Source organism: Rhinoderma darwinii, chromosome 2 (assembly GCF_050947455.1).
Source record: "Rhinoderma darwinii isolate aRhiDar2 chromosome 2, aRhiDar2.hap1, whole genome shotgun sequence".
NCBI classification, from domain to species: domain Eukaryota; kingdom Metazoa; phylum Chordata; class Amphibia; order Anura; family Rhinodermatidae; genus Rhinoderma; species Rhinoderma darwinii.
Window position 1 is genome coordinate 401,134,017 of NC_134688.1, and position 18,644 is coordinate 401,152,660.

Below are 18,644 nucleotides of genomic sequence, written 5' to 3' on the forward strand. Positions count from 1 at the left end.
ACTTGACAGTTGTCCAGAAGACAGTCATTGACAGTCTCCACAAGGAGGGTAAGCCACAAAAGGACATTGCTAAAGAAGCTGGCTGTTCACAGAGTACTGTATCCAAGCATATTCTTGGAGAGTTGAGAGGAAGGAAAAAGTGTGGTAGAAAAAGGTGCACAAGCAACAGGGATAACCGCAGCCTTGAAAGGATTGTCAAGAAAAGGCCATTCAAGAATCTGGGGGGGGGGGGGGGAGGATTCACAAGGAGTGCACTGTTGCTGGAGTCAGGGCTTCAAGAGCCACCACACACAGACGTATCCAGGACATGGGCTACAACTGTAGCATTCCTTGAGACAACATCAGAAATGTCTTACCTGGGCTAAGGAGAAAAAGGACTGGTCTGTTGCTTAGTGGTCCAAAGTCCTGTTTTCAGATTAAAGTAAATTTAACATTTTATTTGGAAATCAAGGCCCCAGAATCTGGAGGAAGAGTGGAGAGGCATCAATCCACATTGCTTGTGGTCCAGTGTGAAGTTTCCACAGTCAGTGATGGTTTGGGGAGCCATGTCATCTGCTGGTGTTGGTCCACTGTGTTATATCAAGTCCAAAGTCAACGCAGCGTCTACCAGGAAATTTTTAGAGCACTTCATGCTTCCCTCTGCTGACAAGCTTTAAGGAGATGCTGATTTCATTTTCAATGGGATTGAAGTCCTATTACTGGGTATGGGGAGTAACAGTGACTTAGCCCTGTTATACATACAGTATGTGGGGGATGTCATCTTTTTCTATAACTGACATTTTCAACAGTGAAAATGTAATGTGTTTTATGTGTTGTATTTCAGTTTCCTCCTTTTTATTATTCACGGGGGTACACATTTTTACAATACAAAAGCAATTAAGATTTTCATATGGAGAAAAATGAGATTAATTAAGCATTATAATTGTGGAATATATTGAAAGTCAGAACATTATTTTCCAGGCAAGGTAAAATAATACATTATCTTAATTTTACTTAACTGAAAATTGAAACGGATTATCCTTTAAGTTACTTTAATTGATTGCCGAGAAATCAAAGTCTAGGAGAATATTTAATGTTTATATTTACGAAGCATTATGCCAGAGAACACCTTCACATAATATGGCTAAATACATTGTACAGTGTCATACCGTGCCAAGCTGTACATTTACTTTTATTGGCTTTCAATAAATTCATAAAACTTGTTGTGCAATTATTGCATTTCAGTAGATGTTCCTAAATTATTATAAGTACTGTACAACATAATGACATGTGGTTATGACACCACAAATCATGTACATTCTGTGCATACTGTTCTGTGCAGTTTAGCGTTTGTACGGAGCCATAATAAAACACCCTTAGACCTCTATGGGGCACTATTGTACCTCTGTATGCCTCAGGTTTATATATGGGGGCATGGAGAGTTTTTTCTGTAAAAATGTGTCACTCTCCATCACATGCTTCATTACAGAGCTATTATCCACTATAAGCATTCCTTCTATGGGATAATATCTCCTACATGGTGCACAGAGTCCCTGCGCTTCCATAGTACAGAGCCACAGGAGACTCTGTGTGTCACCGTACAGCATCTAGAACTTTGCAAAGGCCTTACCTAATGTAAACCTTTGAGTTTCCATCAGATACCTCCAATCTAAGCTCATCTGCAGTAATAGATTACCACTTTACCAACATCCAACCTGCATAGGACCTATCTAGGACTCAATGGTATGATTCCTTTAATCTGATATTTCGTTACGTAAAGTATTTCTACACATCAGTGCACAAGATCATTGACATTTTAGGTCTCTCTTGTATCCTGACTACATTTGGGTGCTGACCAACATTGTACTATGTCAGGAACAACAGGTTGGTTGGTTTCTAATAACAACACTGGTGCTGGTCTTCCCTGGTGCACCTAAAGGTTCAGTTCACTGTTGAGTTTTTTGGAGCTGATTTTGATGTGGAAAATATATTGCACTTACCTTGCCCTGTTCATGCGACGGACATAGAGCTGCACAGGCTGCAGTGACATCATCACGCCGGCCTGCGCAGGGAGTCTTCCCGGCACCCTATAGGCTGCAGGCCTAAAGTGGCCTGCAGCCTCAGGGCTGCTTCTAGCTTTTCTGCTGCCTGAGGCAAAAATTGAATTTTGATTGACATCCCCCTGGCTGTCCTACATCACTACCAGCCTCCGCAAACTCTTGCGGATGTGCCGTTGCCTTGTATTCCCCTGGCATGCATGGTGCAGCGATTAAGCAGGCCAGAGTACACCTCGCTGCTGCATGGTGCTTGCCCAAGTAGTACAAGGCAATGGCGCATCCGAGAAAGTTGTAACAGCCAGGGGGATGTCAATCAAACATGGAAAGGTAGGCTTGGAGGCAGGAGTTTGTGACTCTTCAGGAAAGCGGCAACGCCCCATGACCCTTTAATGAGTAATTAGCATATAGCGTGCGCCGTTTTAAAAGTTGATTTTATAGAGTTTGCTGCATCTGAAAAAAACATACATTTGGAAATATTGTCAGGTCATGTATTACCGCATGGTGGCGGTTCAAGTGGTTAAAACTACCAGACAGGTTCCCATTAAATATACAATGAATTGAATTCCATCTGCCCTGCCATGTTGCTATTATAAATATATCCTATATAATTACAGCATCCGAACTAAGCTCATACATATATACTGCACGAGAGCCAAGCTTAGTACATATATACAGCATCGGAACCAACCTCAGTACATAAATACAGCACTTGAACCAAGCTCAGTACATATATACAGTAACAGAACCAAGCTCAATACATATATACAATACCAGAACCAAGCTCAGTACATATATACAGCACCAGAACAAAGCTCAGTACATAAATACAGCACCAGAACAAAGCTCAGTACATATATAGAAACACCAGAACCAAGCTCAGTACATATATACAACACCAGAACCAAGCTCAATACATAAATACAACTCCAGAACCTAGCTCAGTACATAAATACAGCACCAGACCCAAGATCAGTACATATATAAATCACCAGAACCAAGATCAGTATATATATATATATAAATATATATAAAATCACCGGAACAAAGCTTAGTACATAAATACAACTCCAGAACAAAGCTCAGTACATAAATAGAGCACCAGAACCAAGCTCAGTACATATATACAGCCCCAGAACCAAGCTCAGTACATATATACAGCACCAGAACAAAGCCCAGTACATATATACAGCACGAGAACAAATACAGCTCAATTTAGTGCAACCCCTGCCGTATAGGTTTGTACGTCGTAAAACTACAGCTCCCAGCATGGCCCGAACAATGGTAAGGATATGCTGGGAGATGCTGTTTCACATAAAAAGAAAAAATAAATGATATCATAATCAAACCACCCATCATTTCGCTGCAGATCATGCAGTAACTACATTACTGATTAGAGGCAGAATAAACATTTACATTAAGTTACTCACCGGTGATGTCTCAAATTCTAGTTTTCTCTTTTCTTCTCCATCCGGTCCAGACCTCTATGATGATTTCTTCCGGCCAAAGCCCATTTCTGCAGATTTCCGCTCAGATGTCTTCAGCTTCTCACTTTTAAAACATTTCTGCACCTATAAGAAAATATAAAAATCTCAACACCCTTAAATATAATCGCGCCATACACTGCACCTCTAATTATAATAGTGCCATACACTGTGTCCCTGATTATAACAGTACCATACACTGTGTCCCACACACACACACACACACACACACACACACACACACACACACACACACACACACACACACACACACTAGTGCCCCTATAGCCCCTGTAGATAATGACCCCCATAGAGCCTCTGTAGATAGTGCCCTACATAAAAGCCGCTGTAGATTTTGCCCCACATACATTCCCCTGTAGATAGTGCCAACATATCGTCTCCAGAGCTGCAAGGCAATAGTGCTAACCACTGAGCCACCATGCTGCCCTATATATAGCTCCCCCTATAGATAGTGCTCCACATATAGCCCACCCCTGTATATAGTGTCCCACATATAGCCCACCCCTGTAGACAGTGCCCTACATATAGCCCCCTATAGATAGTGCTCCACATATAGCCCACCCCTTGTTTATAGTGTCCCACATATAGCCCACCCCTGTAGATAATGCCACTCACAGTTTTATTATAAAAAAACAAAAACTTTACATACTCACATGATCCAGTTCCCGCGCCGTCCGGTGGCAATGCAGATCTGCTCTCTTCTGAGCAGGTGTGCTGGGGCTGAATGACTCAAGCGGTGCGATGACGTCATAGTGCCGCTAGCATCGTTGAAAGGCGCTGATTGGCAGGGCAGAATTGTTTGCCCCGTCAATCAGCGCCTTTCAACAACAGAAGCAGCGCGATGACGTCATCGTGCCACTAACACCGTTGAAAGGCGCTGATAGGTGGTGCAAGTCATATTGCCCTGCCAATCAGCGTCATTGTAAGGGGCTGAATGGTCACGGAATGTGCCCGGTCATTCAGTGCTAATGCATGTATTTGTACCTGCGTGCTATAGACGCAGGTACAAATAGTGCAAGATGGGGTGATGGCACTTGGTTTCAGAGGCACCGCTGCCCCCTCAGAGTGGCAGCAGCAGCCTATAATATTAATTTGTATCTATGTCCAGAGGATGCAGATACAAGTGAATGTGGCTGTCACTAGCACCGGGGCCCACTCCGTGCTTGCGTCGCCACCGGGCTTGAGCAGGGCCCATGCCACCTGGCCCATAAATATTAGAGGCTGGGCGGCACATACCCCGTAGCGGCGTCTCTACCGCTGTGTCTACCATAAGGTCTGCTAGCGGCGCCACCGGGCATGGGGTGCCCCCCACATGCCGTAGGCTCCCTGGCAGCTGCTACGGCTTTTACAGCAGTAGTTACGCCACTGAACTGGGCCAAAGATTGCACATTACTTCTCATCGTCATTGATTGAGTGATGTTCCTGATCCTCAAGTACCAAGAGGCCTACTATGGTAAAATTTATTTTATTTAGCATTAACAACATCACATTTCATACACTTTTCTATGTTCCTTTTTTAACTTCTGAAAATTGTCAGGATTGGAGGAGCCTTCGATCCTGGACATTTAACAGTTTGATCACCGCGGTCCATAGCAGCGGCATGATCAAGGGGGACTCCCCCTTTCGGTTGCATACCCAGGATGCTTAGTGACCCAATCAGAGACTGGATAAATCCTGTGGAGTCAGCCCTGGGGACCCAGAAAGGACCCCAAGACTGTCTGTTCTGTAAGCCTGCTGTTAGGGCACATTATGGGTATGTTCACACGGCAAACTAAAAACGGCCGTAAAATGTGTAAAACAAGGGAAAACAGCTCCTGATTTTGAGCCGTTTTTAAAGCATCAAGCGTTTTTTGATGTGTTTTTTACGGACGTTTGTGGAGCTGCTTTTCTATTGAGACAATGAAAAACGGCTCAAGAAGTGACATTTTTTCAAACGGCTGTGTAAAAAAACGCCCATTGAGAACGAAACACCGTTTTTTGGGTAGATGTTTGGGTAGATGTTTGGAGGCGTTCAGCTTCCGTTTTTAAGCTGTTTTTCGGGCGTTTACGGCCTGAAAAATAGCTGAAAATAAGTGTTCTCCTAACAGCAGCCTGTGTCGTAGTGACACATTATAATGTATTAGTATACAGGAGTATGCTAATACATTGTAAGTATAAAACAGAATTGTTAAAAAGTTATCCCTTCATGGCATTAAAAAAAATATATATATTATTATTAGAAATCATAATAATAATAAAGAAATGTCCACCAAAAAAATCTTTAGCATAAAATATATTTTATTGCCCATACATTACATAAAAACAAAAAACCTACATGTTAGGTATCTACACGACCGTAATAACCTGAAGAATTAATTTAACAGGTTATTTTGTGTAAGACGTGAATGGTATAAAAAATAAACAAAAAATATAATGCCAAAAATAGCTTTTTCCTATATTCCTGCTTCAAAAATAAATTCCATAAATTACACAGTAACTTGTACCCTCAAAACTGCGCAGAAAAAAAATATTATAACAAGGCCTTAAACAGCCACGTCAATGAAAAAGTAAAAAAGTTATGTTATGTTAACAGTTTGCTGAAAGACAAAAAAGGCAAAAACTAAAAAACTTAGCTAGTCATTAAGGCTTTTTCAGGCCTGGTTATTAAGAGGTTAGCAATATATTTGATGATAATAAAATGTGTTATATGTCCTCTGTTTAATCGCTATGTTTGGCAAGGTTAAAAGAATGAATCACACCAATACTTTTATACCTGAAATGTCCCCCTTCTATTTATTGTCATGAGTAGTGCTGAAAAACCCCTAGCTCAGCAAAGAGCCAATAAAGCAGCTCTAATAAATGACTTAAGCGCTCTACCTTCTGAGACTCTTATATAAATGACACTTAATGTAGACAGAACGCCTAAAGATATACCAGGTATGGAATAAATCCATCACAAGTCAGAAGAATTAAATGTTACCTTTCATTTTTATCAATAAAACAAACTGAAGCTTGAACAGAAGAATAAATCTTGGCGCTTATAATGTTCTATGTTCTTGGGAGGTGCGTGATTAACCCAGGAACTTGTTAGCTCAGCCAGAGGAGAAGACAAGAAAAATAGGATCTTCCCGGTCTTATTTTTTTCAGATAATCTTTTATACATGACAGCTGTAGTTACCGTTTCCATTCCATAGTTAATATATGCACGCAGTATTGATTTTTTCCTTAAACACTCATGTACTTTTTGCTGAGATAGAATTTGCTATGTAAAGTATGATCTAAATACCATGATTTTTCCCTGTATGCGGCGACATTTTTTCTTTGTTGCATATAGTCACACACTAATAGTTTAGTTACTTGATTTTAACACTGTTAAAAAAAATATTCATAATTGTTATGAATTGAATATAAACAGGATGAAAAATATTATTCTGCTCCAGTAGTGCCCATAGTGGACAGGTGAAGCCATAGCAAAACTAAAACCTTTCAGGTGCCGCTTAACATTGCCATACCCGGCTGCCCCATCACATTTTCATGACACGAGTGCATTTTCTACTCTATTATTTGCTAACATTGCAGTACCTGTGGAAACCACAACTCTGTGTAAGCGGAATAGGCCCTTTTGTCCAGGGCTGGCTCTATGGCACATACGGCCGTGTTCTGCTACCTTTGGCCGTGTTCACACAGGGTGGATACCTTATCTGCACCTTCATAAGGAGTATATCAGTAATGTGTCACCACTATATTGTCATCCTTCTTGCATAGGACCTATCTGACACATGACTATTATGATTACATACATATTTTTAAATGCCTTGAAAGAATATTTTCCGCATTGTTCCTCTCGGCGCCAATATATTCAGCAGCACTGTGCAAATATTGTCACTACCCACTTCAGTCCCTGTCTCCAATGGGGCTCACGATCTAATTAATATATTTTTGGAATGTGGGAGGAAACCAGAAAAACCCACACAGACATATGGAGAACATACAAACTCCATGCAGATTTTGTTCTTGGTCAGATTTGAACTGGAAATGATATTAGATTTCCTAACCTCCCAATATTTATATTATCAATTCTATTCATTTATATTGTTTTAACCGTTTCCGGACATTTTGAGGAACTAAGTATGAAGCCTGCTCTATACTCAGCAGGAGTTCGCTGTATGTTATAACCAACACTTCACTATACACTTCAGATAACTCTGAGCCTGGCTGTTTAACCACATACATGTTGCCATCACTAGAAACCGCGGCATCCAAGCCATTAGAAAGAAGAGGGGGTTCCGCCATCACCCTATCAAAGCCCTCCCCGTGATATGATCACGGGATGCTGATGGTTGTTAGGGCAGCCTGGGGGTTTAACCCCTTCCCGCTCCTTGACGTACTATTACGTCATGGCAGCTCTATCGTTCGCGCTCCATGCCGTAATAGTACGTCTTGCAGTTAGAACAGCGGTGCGCGCGCCCGGCGCGTTCATGCGCTGTGATAGCTGCTGTTTCTGACAGCAGGCTATCACGGCATAATGGGACGGGACCATTTACTATGGTCCCGCCTCGCCGATCGCCGCTATTGGCTAGTCAGTGAGTAACTAGCCAATAGCAGCGATCGGTCTCATTCAGCACAGCAGTGCTCGAGCCCGGCGTTCCTGAGCTGTGATAGCTGCTGTTTCTGACAGCATGCTATCACAGCATAATGGGCCGGGACCATTTACTATGGTCCCGCCTCGCCGATCGCCGCTATTGGCTAGTCAGTGAGTAACTAGCCAATAGCAGCGATCATTCTCGTCACTTCCTCTCTCTGACCTCACATCCTGCTGCAACCGCCCTGAACGCCCTGTTGGAGTTAGCGAGGCGTTGAGATCGGTTGTGAGCAGAGAGTCAGAGAGAAAAGAAGTGAAAAAAAGTGAAAAAAAGTTTCTAAAACAACGTTTTTTTTGCTTCCCACCACCCCATCCACTACCCACTCCTGTTCCCTTCCTCTTTGAGTTCTACCCACGTTTTTTGGTCAGTGATCTCCTATCACTGACCACTTTTCAGTCTTCAGGACCACATTTCTTGGTCCCTGGGGATTTTTTTTTCATTTTTTTCTATATAAAACATAAAACAAAAAAAAAAAATATAAAAAGAAAAAAAAGAAACAAAAAAAAATAGTTAGTTTAGCCAATTTTGAAAATTTAACTGGTTAGTTTAGTATTAGGGTTAGTTAGTGTCAGGGAACCGTCAAAAAGCGTAGTTAGGTATAGTGTCAGGGAATTTAGCGTCAGGAATCGGTCACCGTAGATAGGCTTAGCGTTAGGGATCCATCACCGTAGTTAGGTTTAGCGTCAGGGAAGCTCGGAATAATTAGATAGGTTTAGTGTCAGGCACCCGTCACCGTAGTTAGGTTTAGTGTCAGGGAAGCTTGAAATAATCTAGATAGGTTTAGTGTCAGGGAATCGTCGCCGTAGTTAGGTTTAGCGTTAGGGAAGTCCACATAAAATTTAGTTAGGTTTAGTGTTAGGAACCCTCGCCCTAGTTAGCTTTAGTGTCAGGGAAGTCCACTTGCTCTCTAAAAACAAAACACACATTTGTGCTAGTTGTGCTATCCTATTGCTCCCAGTTAGGGATTTATTTTTTTGCAGTATATAAATTTTGTCTTCGCACAACAAGCATGTCCCAACGGACATTTACTGCTGAAGAGGCGTATGCATTTCTGGCCTCCGACACAGACTCGTCGGATGGCGATACACTATTTTATTTGTCTACCTCCTCATCCAGCGATGAAGAGGAGGGACCCCCTAGGAGACGCCCCAGGACCACCACCATAGTAGAAATCCCTGAGAGAAGTGACCCCACAACAAGTGATACCCCTGAGCGAAGTGACCCCATTTGGACGCCCACACCAGACCATTATGAACCCCAAATCCCTGAGTACACGGGCAGCCCAGGCATCAAATTTAACACGGCAGGGTTCAGTGAGATGGACTTTTTCAAGTTCTTCTTCACTGATAACTTTATAGAGCTAATGGTCACCCAGACTAATTTATATGCCCAACAGTATATCACCAAGAACCCCAACTCATTTTATGCCCAATCCCAGAGGTGGACTCCTGTAAACGCAGCAGAGTTGGGCAAGTTCTGGGGACTGCTCTTGAACATGGGGCTTCTAAAAAAGCCATCCATTAGGACCTACTGGAGCACGGACATCCTATACCACACCCCGATGTACCGTATGGCCATGTCCAGGATGCGTTATGAGGCAATACTTCGCTTCCTACATTATGCCGATAATGAGCAGTGCCCACCCCGAGATGACCCCAGTTTTGACCGTTTATATAAACTGAGACCCCTATTAGACCATTTCAGTGCCCGGTTTGCCCAAGCATACACCCCCGAGAAGTGTATTTCCATTGATGAGTCCCTGGTACATTTTAAAGGGAGGCTTCAATTCCGCCAATACCTGCCAAGTAAGAGGGCAAGGTATGGCGTGAAGTTGTATAAGCTGTGCGAGAGTGCATCAGGGTATACATATAAATTCAGGATATATGAAGGGAAGGACAGCAGTATTCAGCCCCCAGAATGCCCCCCCTTACTGGGAATTAACGCAAAAATTGTGTGGGATTTGGTGCACCCACTGCTGGACCAGGGTTACCACCTCTACCTGGATAATTTTTATACCAGCGTCCCGCTCTTCAAGTGCCTCGCTTCCAGAAGGACTGCGGCATGCGGCACTGCTAGAAAAAATCTTAGAGGCCTCCCTAAAACACTGCTTGGGCAAACACTCAGAAGGGGTGAGAGCAGGGCACATTCTAGTAGCAACATATTGTGTGTCAAGTACAAGGACAAGAGAGATGTCCTTGTATTGACAACAATACATGGCCACACCAGTACCCATGTACCTGTACGAGGTACCAGTACAGAGACCCCCAAACCAGATTGCATCCTGGACTACAATAGGTACATGGGAGGGGTGGACTTGTCAGATCAAGTCCTGAAGCCCTACAGCGCTACGCGGAAATCGAGGGTGTGGTATAAGAAGCTGGCCGTGCACATCATACAGATGGCATTGTACAATGCGTACGTGCTACGTCGATGTGCAGGCCAGAGGGGAACTTTCCTGGAATTTCAAGAGGTGGTTATAAAGAACCTAATTTTTGGCGACCAGGAAGGAGGGGCACCCAGTACTTCTGGAAGCGAGGCCACACGCATCGTACCAGGGCAACACTTTCCAGGAGAAGTTCCCCAAACTGGCAAGAAGGGAAAAAGTCAAAAGAGGTGCAAAGTGTGCTATAAGAGGGGGATAAGGAAGGACACAACATACCAATGCGACACGTGTCCCGAAAAACCAGGGCTCTGTATGAAAGATTGTTTTAAAATTTACCATACATCCCTTGATTTTTAATTTACCCTGATGCACTCCGCACAGCTTATCCCCCTCATCTTTCCCTTTTGAGCCCTGCCATGTGCCCAAGCAGCAAATAACAGCCACATGTAGGGTATTGCCGTACCCGGGAGAACCCACATTACAATTTATGGGGTGTATGTCTCCGGTGGCACATGCTGGGCACAATATATCGGACACTGAAATGGCATATATGTATAGGAAATTGCAAATCTCACTTTGCACCATCTACTGCGCATTACCTTTTACACAATAACTGTTGGGTCAAAATGCTCACTACACTCTAGATGAATGTCTTAAGGGGTGTAGTTTTTAAAATGGGTTCACTTCTCGGGGGTTTCAACTGTACTGGTACCTCAGGGGTTCTGCCTACATGACTTAGCACCAGAAAAGCTCCAGTAGGCTAAATGGTGGTCCTTCCCTTCTGAGCCCTGTCGTGTGCCCAGGCAGCTAATAACAGCCACATGTAGGGTATTGCCGTACCCGGGAGAACCCACATTACAATTTATGGGGTGTATGTCTCCAGTGGCACATGCTGGGCACAATATATCAGACACTGAAATGGCATATATGCATAGGAAATTGCAAATCTCACTTTGCACCATCTGCTGCGCATTACCTTTTACACAATAACTGTGGGGTCAAAATGCTCACTACACCACTAGATGAATGTCTTAAGGGGTGTAGTTTTTAAAATGGGGTCACTTCTCGGGGGTTTCAACTGTACTGGTACCTCAGGGGTTCTGCCTACATGACTTAGCACCAGAAAAGCTCCAGTAGGCTAAATGGTGGTCCTTCCCTTCTGAGCCCTGTCGTGTGCCCAGGCAGCTAATAACAGCCACATGTAGGGTATTGCCGTACCCGGGAGAACCCACATTACAATTTATGGGGTGTATGTCTCCAGTGGCACATGCTGGGCACAATATATCAGACACTGAAATGGCATATATGCATAGGAAATTGCAAATCTCACTTTGCACCATCTGCTGCGCATTACCTTTTACACAATAACTGTGGGGTCAAAATGCTCACTACACCACTAGATGAATGTCTTAAGGGGTGTAGTTTTTAAAATGGGGTCACTTCTCGGGGGTTTCAACTGTACTGGTACCTCAGGGGTTCTGCCTACATGACTTAGCACCAGAAAAGCTCCAGTAGGCTAAATGGTGGTCCTTCCCTTCTGAGCCCTGTCGTGTGCCCAGGCAGCTAATAACAGCCACATGTAGGGTATTGCCGTACCCGGGAGAACCCACATTACAATTTATGGGGTGTATGTCTCCAGTGGCACATGCTGGGCACAATATATCAGACACTGAAATGGCATATATGCATAGGAAATTGCAAATCTCACTTTGCACCATCTGCTGCGCATTACCTTTTACACAATAACTGTGGGGTCAAAATGCTCACTACACCACTAGATGAATGTCTTAAGGGGTGTAGTTTTTAAAATGGGGTCACTTCTCGGGGGTTTCAACTGTACTGGTACCTCAGGGGTTCTGCCTACATGACTTAGCACCAGAAAAGCTCCAGTAGGCTAAATGGTGGTCCTTCCCTTCTGAGCCCTGTCGTGTGCCCAGGCAGCTAATAACAGCCACATGTAGGGTATTGCCGTACCCGGGAGAACCCACATTACAATTTATGGGGTGTATGTCTCCAGTGGCACATGCTGGGCACAATATATCAGACACTGAAATGGCATATATGCATAGGAAATTGCAAATCTCACTTTGCACCATCTGCTGCGCATTACCTTTTACACAATAACTGTGGGGTCAAAATGCTCACTACACCACTAGATGAATGTCTTAAGGGGTGTAGTTTTTAAAATGGGGTCACTTCTCGGGGGTTTCAACTGTACTGGTACCTCAGGGGTTCTGCCTACATGACTTAGCACCAGAAAAGCTCCAGTAGGCTAAATGGTGGTCCTTCCCTTCTGAGCCCTGTCGTGTGCCCAGGCAGCTAATAACAGCCACATGTAGGGTATTGCCGTACCCGGGAGAACCCACATTACAATTTATGGGGTGTATGTCTCCAGTGGCACATGCTGGGCACAATATATCAGACACTGAAATGGCATATATGCATAGGAAATTGCAAATCTCACTTTGCACCATCTGCTGCGCATTACCTTTTACACAATAACTGTGGGGTCAAAATGCTCACTACACCACTAGATGAATGTCTTAAGGGGTGTAGTTTTTAAAATGGGGTCACTTCTCGGGGGTTTCAACTGTACTGGTACCTCAGGGGTTCTGCCTACATGACTTAGCACCAGAAAAGCTCCAGTAGGCTAAATGGTGGTCCTTCCCTTCTGAGCCCTGTCGTGTGCCCAGGCAGCTAATAACAGCCACATGTAGGGTATTGCCGTACCCGGGAGAACCCACATTACAATTTATGGGGTGTATGTCTCCAGTGGCACATGCTGGGCACAATATATCAGACACTGAAATGGCATATATGCATAGGAAATTGCAAATCTCACTTTGCACCATCTGCTGCGCATTACCTTTTACACAATAACTGTGGGGTCAAAATGCTCACTACACCACTAGATGAATGTCTTAAGGGGTGTAGTTTTTAAAATGGGGTCACTTCTCGGGGGTTTCAACTGTACTGGTACCTCAGGGGTTCTGCCTACATGACTTAGCACCAGAAAAGCTCCAGTAGGCCAAATGGTGGTCCTTTCCTTCTGAGTCCTGCCATGGGCCCAAACATCAGTTTATCACCACAAATGGGGTATTGCCGCACTCAGGACAAATTGGGCAACAAAATGGGGTGTTTTATTCCTTGTGAAAATAAGAAATTTTGAACAAAAATTACATCTTAATGGAAAAAAATATCATTTTTTTAATTCACAGCCCAATTCAAATAGGTGCTGTGAAAAAACGGTGTGGTCAAAATGATAACAACAACCATAAATGAATTCCTTGAGGGGTCTAGTTTCCAAAATGGGGTCACTTCTGGTGGGTTTCCATTGCTTTCATACCTCTGGGGCTCTGCAAATGCGACATGGAACCCGAAAACCAATCCAGCAAAATCTGGACTCCAACAAACACATAGCGCTCCTTTCCTTCTGAGTCCTCCCATGGGCCCAAACGGCAGTTTATCACCACAAATGGGGTATTGCCGCACTAAGGACAAATTGGGCAACAAAATGGGGTGTTTTATTCCTTGTGAAAATAAGAAATTTTGAACAAAAATTACATCTTAATGGAAAAAATATCATTTTTTTAATTTCACAGCCCAATTCAAATAGGTGCTGTGAAAAAACGGTGTGGTCAAAATGATAACAACAACCATAAATGAATTCCTTGAGGGGTCTAGTTTCCAAAATGGGGTCACTTCTGGTGGGTTTCCATTGCTTTCATACCTCAACACCTCTTCAAACCTGGCATGCTGCCTAAAATATATTCTAATAAAAAAGAGGCCTCAAAATGCACTAGGTGCTCCTTTGTTTCTGAGGCTTGTGTTTTATTCCACGAGCGCACTAGAGCCACATGTGGGACATTTCTAAAAACTGCAGAATCTGGACAATACATATTTAGTAGTATTTCTCTGGTAAAATCTTCTGTGTTACAGAAAAAAATGGAATAATATTGAAATTCAGCAAGAAAAATGAAATTTGCAAATTTCACCTCCACATTGCTTTAATTCCTGTGAAATGCCTGAAGGGTTAAAAAACTTTCTAAATGCTGTTTTGAATACTTTGAGGGGTCTAGTTTTTAAAATGGGGTGTTTTATGGGGGTTTCTAATACATAGGCCCCTCAAAGCCACTTCAGAACTCAAGAGGTACCTTAAAAAAAAGGCTTTTGAAATTTTCTTAAAAATATGAGAAATTGCTGTTTATGTTCTAAGCCTTGTAACGTCCAAGAAAAATAAAAGAATGTTAAAAAAACGATGCCAATCTAAAGTAGACATATGGGAAATGTGAACTAGTAACTATTTTGGGTGGTATAACCGTCTGTTTTACAAGCAGATGCATTTAAATTCTGAAAAATGCAATTTTTTCAAAATTTTCTCTAAATTTTGCAATTTTTCACCAATAAACACTGAATATATCGACCAAATTTTACCACGAACATGAAGCCCAAAGTGTCACGAGAAAACAATCTCAGAATCGCTTGGATAGGTTTAAGCATTCCGACGTTATTACCACATAAAGTGAAATATGTCAGATTTGAAAAATGGGCTCTGAGCCTTAAGGCCCAAACTAGGCTGCGTCCTTAAGGGGTTAATGAGGACAGAGGAAGGACTTAATAGGAGCAGGTAAAAATGACAATGCACTGCAATACAGTGTATTGTACCAACAATGAAAAAAACGCTTGTTCAAGTACACTGGGGGACTTAAACAATGTTTTACAAAAAAAATGTAGACACATATTTTTTTAAAAAGTTTAAAGATCCCCCTTTTCCCATTTTTTCCCTAAAGTAATGTAAAAAATAAACATAATTGATATCGCCACGTCCGAACTAATATAATATAAAGTTATTTCTCCAGCAGGGTAACTGGGGTAAAATATAAATAAATAAAAAACGCCAGAATTGCTGTCTTTCGATCACCTTAGTACCTAAATTATGAAATAAAAATGTTAAAAAGTCGCAGTACCCAAAAATGGTACCAATAAAAACTACAGCTCGTTCCGCAAAAAAAAACACCTCACACCACTTCAACAACGGAAAAATAACAAAGAACAAATTGTTTTTTCTTTGTAAAAGTATTAAAAATAAATATATATATATATAAATTTGGTATTGCCGTAAATTGTGTTGACCTGCAAAATAAAGTTAACGTCCTATTTACAGCACGGTGAACACCGGAAAAAGACTAAACTAAAAACCAATGGAGGAATTGCTGTTTTTTCCCATTCCACCTCACAAAGAATTTTCTTTCAGTTTCCCAGTACATTATATGGTACATCAAATGATGCAATAAAAAACTACAACTCACCCTGCAAGAAACAAGCCATCATACACCCATGGTAATAAAAAAAATTAAAGTTATGGCTTTTGAAATGCGGGGAGAAAAAACAAACAAAAAAAAAACTTAGAACTGTAATGACAGGGATAGGGAAACAGACAAGTGAGCCCTAATCTACCCGCCACTCAGTCCCTGCCTACTTGCAACGACCCGCCCTAGGCGACGGGGTACAATTGGGCGACGGTCCCTACACTCAATAAGTGCACGACAGACAACAGACAAGGAAACACAGAACAAAGGGAAACGGGGCAGTTGCCCACGGCAACACCGTGAGCAACAAGAGTAGTAAACTAGCCGAGTCAAACCAGGAGAGTACGAGGTGCCAAACGTAGAGCAGGAGAGTAGTGAACAAGCCGAGTCAAACCAGGAGTGTACGAGGTACCAAACGCAGAGCAGAAGAGTAGTCAGTAAGCCAGGGTCAATGCGAAGCAGGGACAAGAGTTCAAGAAGCTGCAGCAAGGCCAGGAAACCAACAGAGAAGAATCACAAGCAAGGAGGAACAGGAAAGGCAGGTATAAATAGACAGAGGGCGGGAGCTAGCTCCGTCTGGCCAGGCTGTGATAGGCTCTCCCACTCCTAAGCCTGCCATCCTGAGTGGTGGAAGATGGAGTCAGTCTCACAGACATAGAAGCAGGTGCAGACTGATTACCTATGGGCGTGGATACAGAAGCTGTGCCTGGCAGATCCTTAACAATAACCTTACATTCTCTACTCTACTAGTATCTGCTCCTGTCACCACATTATAAGTGCCCTATCTCCTACATAAGGAGATGGGCGCTATAATGTAGGTGACAGCAGTGCTTTTTATTTAGAAAAACAATCTATTTTTACCACGTTAGGAGCGACCAATCAGTGACCAATCAGTGTCATACACTTCTCTCCATTCATTTAGTCAGCTCATAGTGACACTGCGTTATTCACTATGTGCTGTATTATACTGGCATATTAACGTTACTGAAGTGTTTAGACAGTGAATAGACATTCCTTCCAGCCAGGACGGGATGTCTGTTCACAATCCCGGCACTTCGTTAACGTTTCTGTGGTACTTACAACAGAGCAAAATGTAATCTCGCTGTAACCTGTCATTTACAGCGTGATCTCGCGAGATTACGCTTGCTCTGCTGTAAGTACCATAGGGAAGTTACCGAAGTGTCGGGATTGTGAGCAGACATCACGTCCAGGCTGGAAGGAATGTCTATTTACTGTCTAAACACTTCAGTAGTGTAAATATGTCAGTATAAGACAGCACATAGTGAACAACATAGTGTCACTATGCGCGGAGTAAATGAATGGAGAGAAGTGCATGACGCTGATTGGTCAGCGTCATACACTCCTCTGTACAATGCCCACTTGGTCTAAAGTAAAAACACGCCCAGTTGGGCATTAAGAAAGTAATTAGCATAAAGCTAAAATCGCTAATAACGTGGTAAAAATAGATTGTTTTTCTAAATAAAAAGCACTGCTGTCACCTACATTATAGCGCCCATCTCATTATGTAGGAGATAGGGCACTTATAATGTGGTGACAGAGCCTCTTTAACCATTTATTTTTAGTACGTGATTATGCTCACCATGGAGCTTTCTCACATACAAATAGTGTATAATAGTATGTACCATCTGAACATCAGCTCAATATGATCATGTAACACAATGCTGTTGTTTAGTCAACCAAGGCCAAGTTAATATAGAACGGGGATGTTTAGCCTTTTCTGGTCTAAGGGCCACATTGTTAGCTTGTACCGCTCTCAAGGGCGGCAATTAAACTTTAAAGGATCACGCTGGGTAAAACTGATGCACTGTGTAAAGCCCAGTGCAGGTCGTGAGGTGATTCAGAGAGCACCGAGGAAGGAATACCAGTTATGCATCGTCCCCTCAGGTCTGCACTAATCATAACAGTAACAGTTTTGCCTGGGTTGCTCCTTTTACGTTGCTTAAAATAGAATTCATACTGACCCACATTGCCCCCATAACACTTTCAGCCACCCAGTGCCCCCATAACACTGTCAACTACAGAGTGCACCATTAGCACTTAACTGTTCCTTCTCCCGTGCTGCACCCTGTACCTCACTACTGTTAGCTGCCCGTCTTCACTCTGACATGGAAACTACAAGTCAGCGCTGCACTGGTATCTATGATCAGTGCAGGGAATAGAGAACAGAGCTTCCATCATTAGCTGCTGGTCTCTGCATCAGAAGTATATGGCTGTCCTTTGACAGACATGTTTTTCTGAACTATTGGGACACAGACAAACATGTCTGTGATGGTTGAGGGCTGCACAGAACGACATTGCGGGCCACATGTGACCCCCCTGATATAAAAGCTAATAATTAGCAAGCACATTTTTCTGTGAGTTTCAGGATTTTAGAATTTCCTAACCTTGCTCGAAATGTAGAAATATTCTGATCAATACATTTAATTAAAGTATAATGTCTCGTTCACATCTGCATTGGAGCAATAGGGGCGCCAGTCTCAGACACTGTAAAAAATTCTCTATTTTATCCAGTTGGCGGAAACCTGATGGAACCCATTCAAGTCAATTGTTTCCGTCATGCAACTGATCTGGTGCTTCCGTTTTTTTTGTTGCTCTGCTCCTTTGACGGAGCAGAGCAATGGAAATACCAAACGCAGATGTGAACGAGGCCTAATTTTTTTTTTTGTATTCCTCAAATATTTATATATAAACATTTCAAATATTTCTTTCACATGAACTATGAACAATAGACTTGTTATACTATATACTGAATAGCAGATTATTTTATGTAA

The 18,644-nt window shown here is 42.6% G+C and overlaps 1 protein-coding gene across 1 annotated transcript in view; it reads left to right on the top strand.

The window, feature by feature from the left end:
• PHEX (phosphate regulating endopeptidase X-linked) overlaps positions 1–18,644 on the top strand; it is a 239,938-nt gene that overhangs the window by 195,694 nt on the left and 25,600 nt on the right. The window lies entirely within an intron of this gene.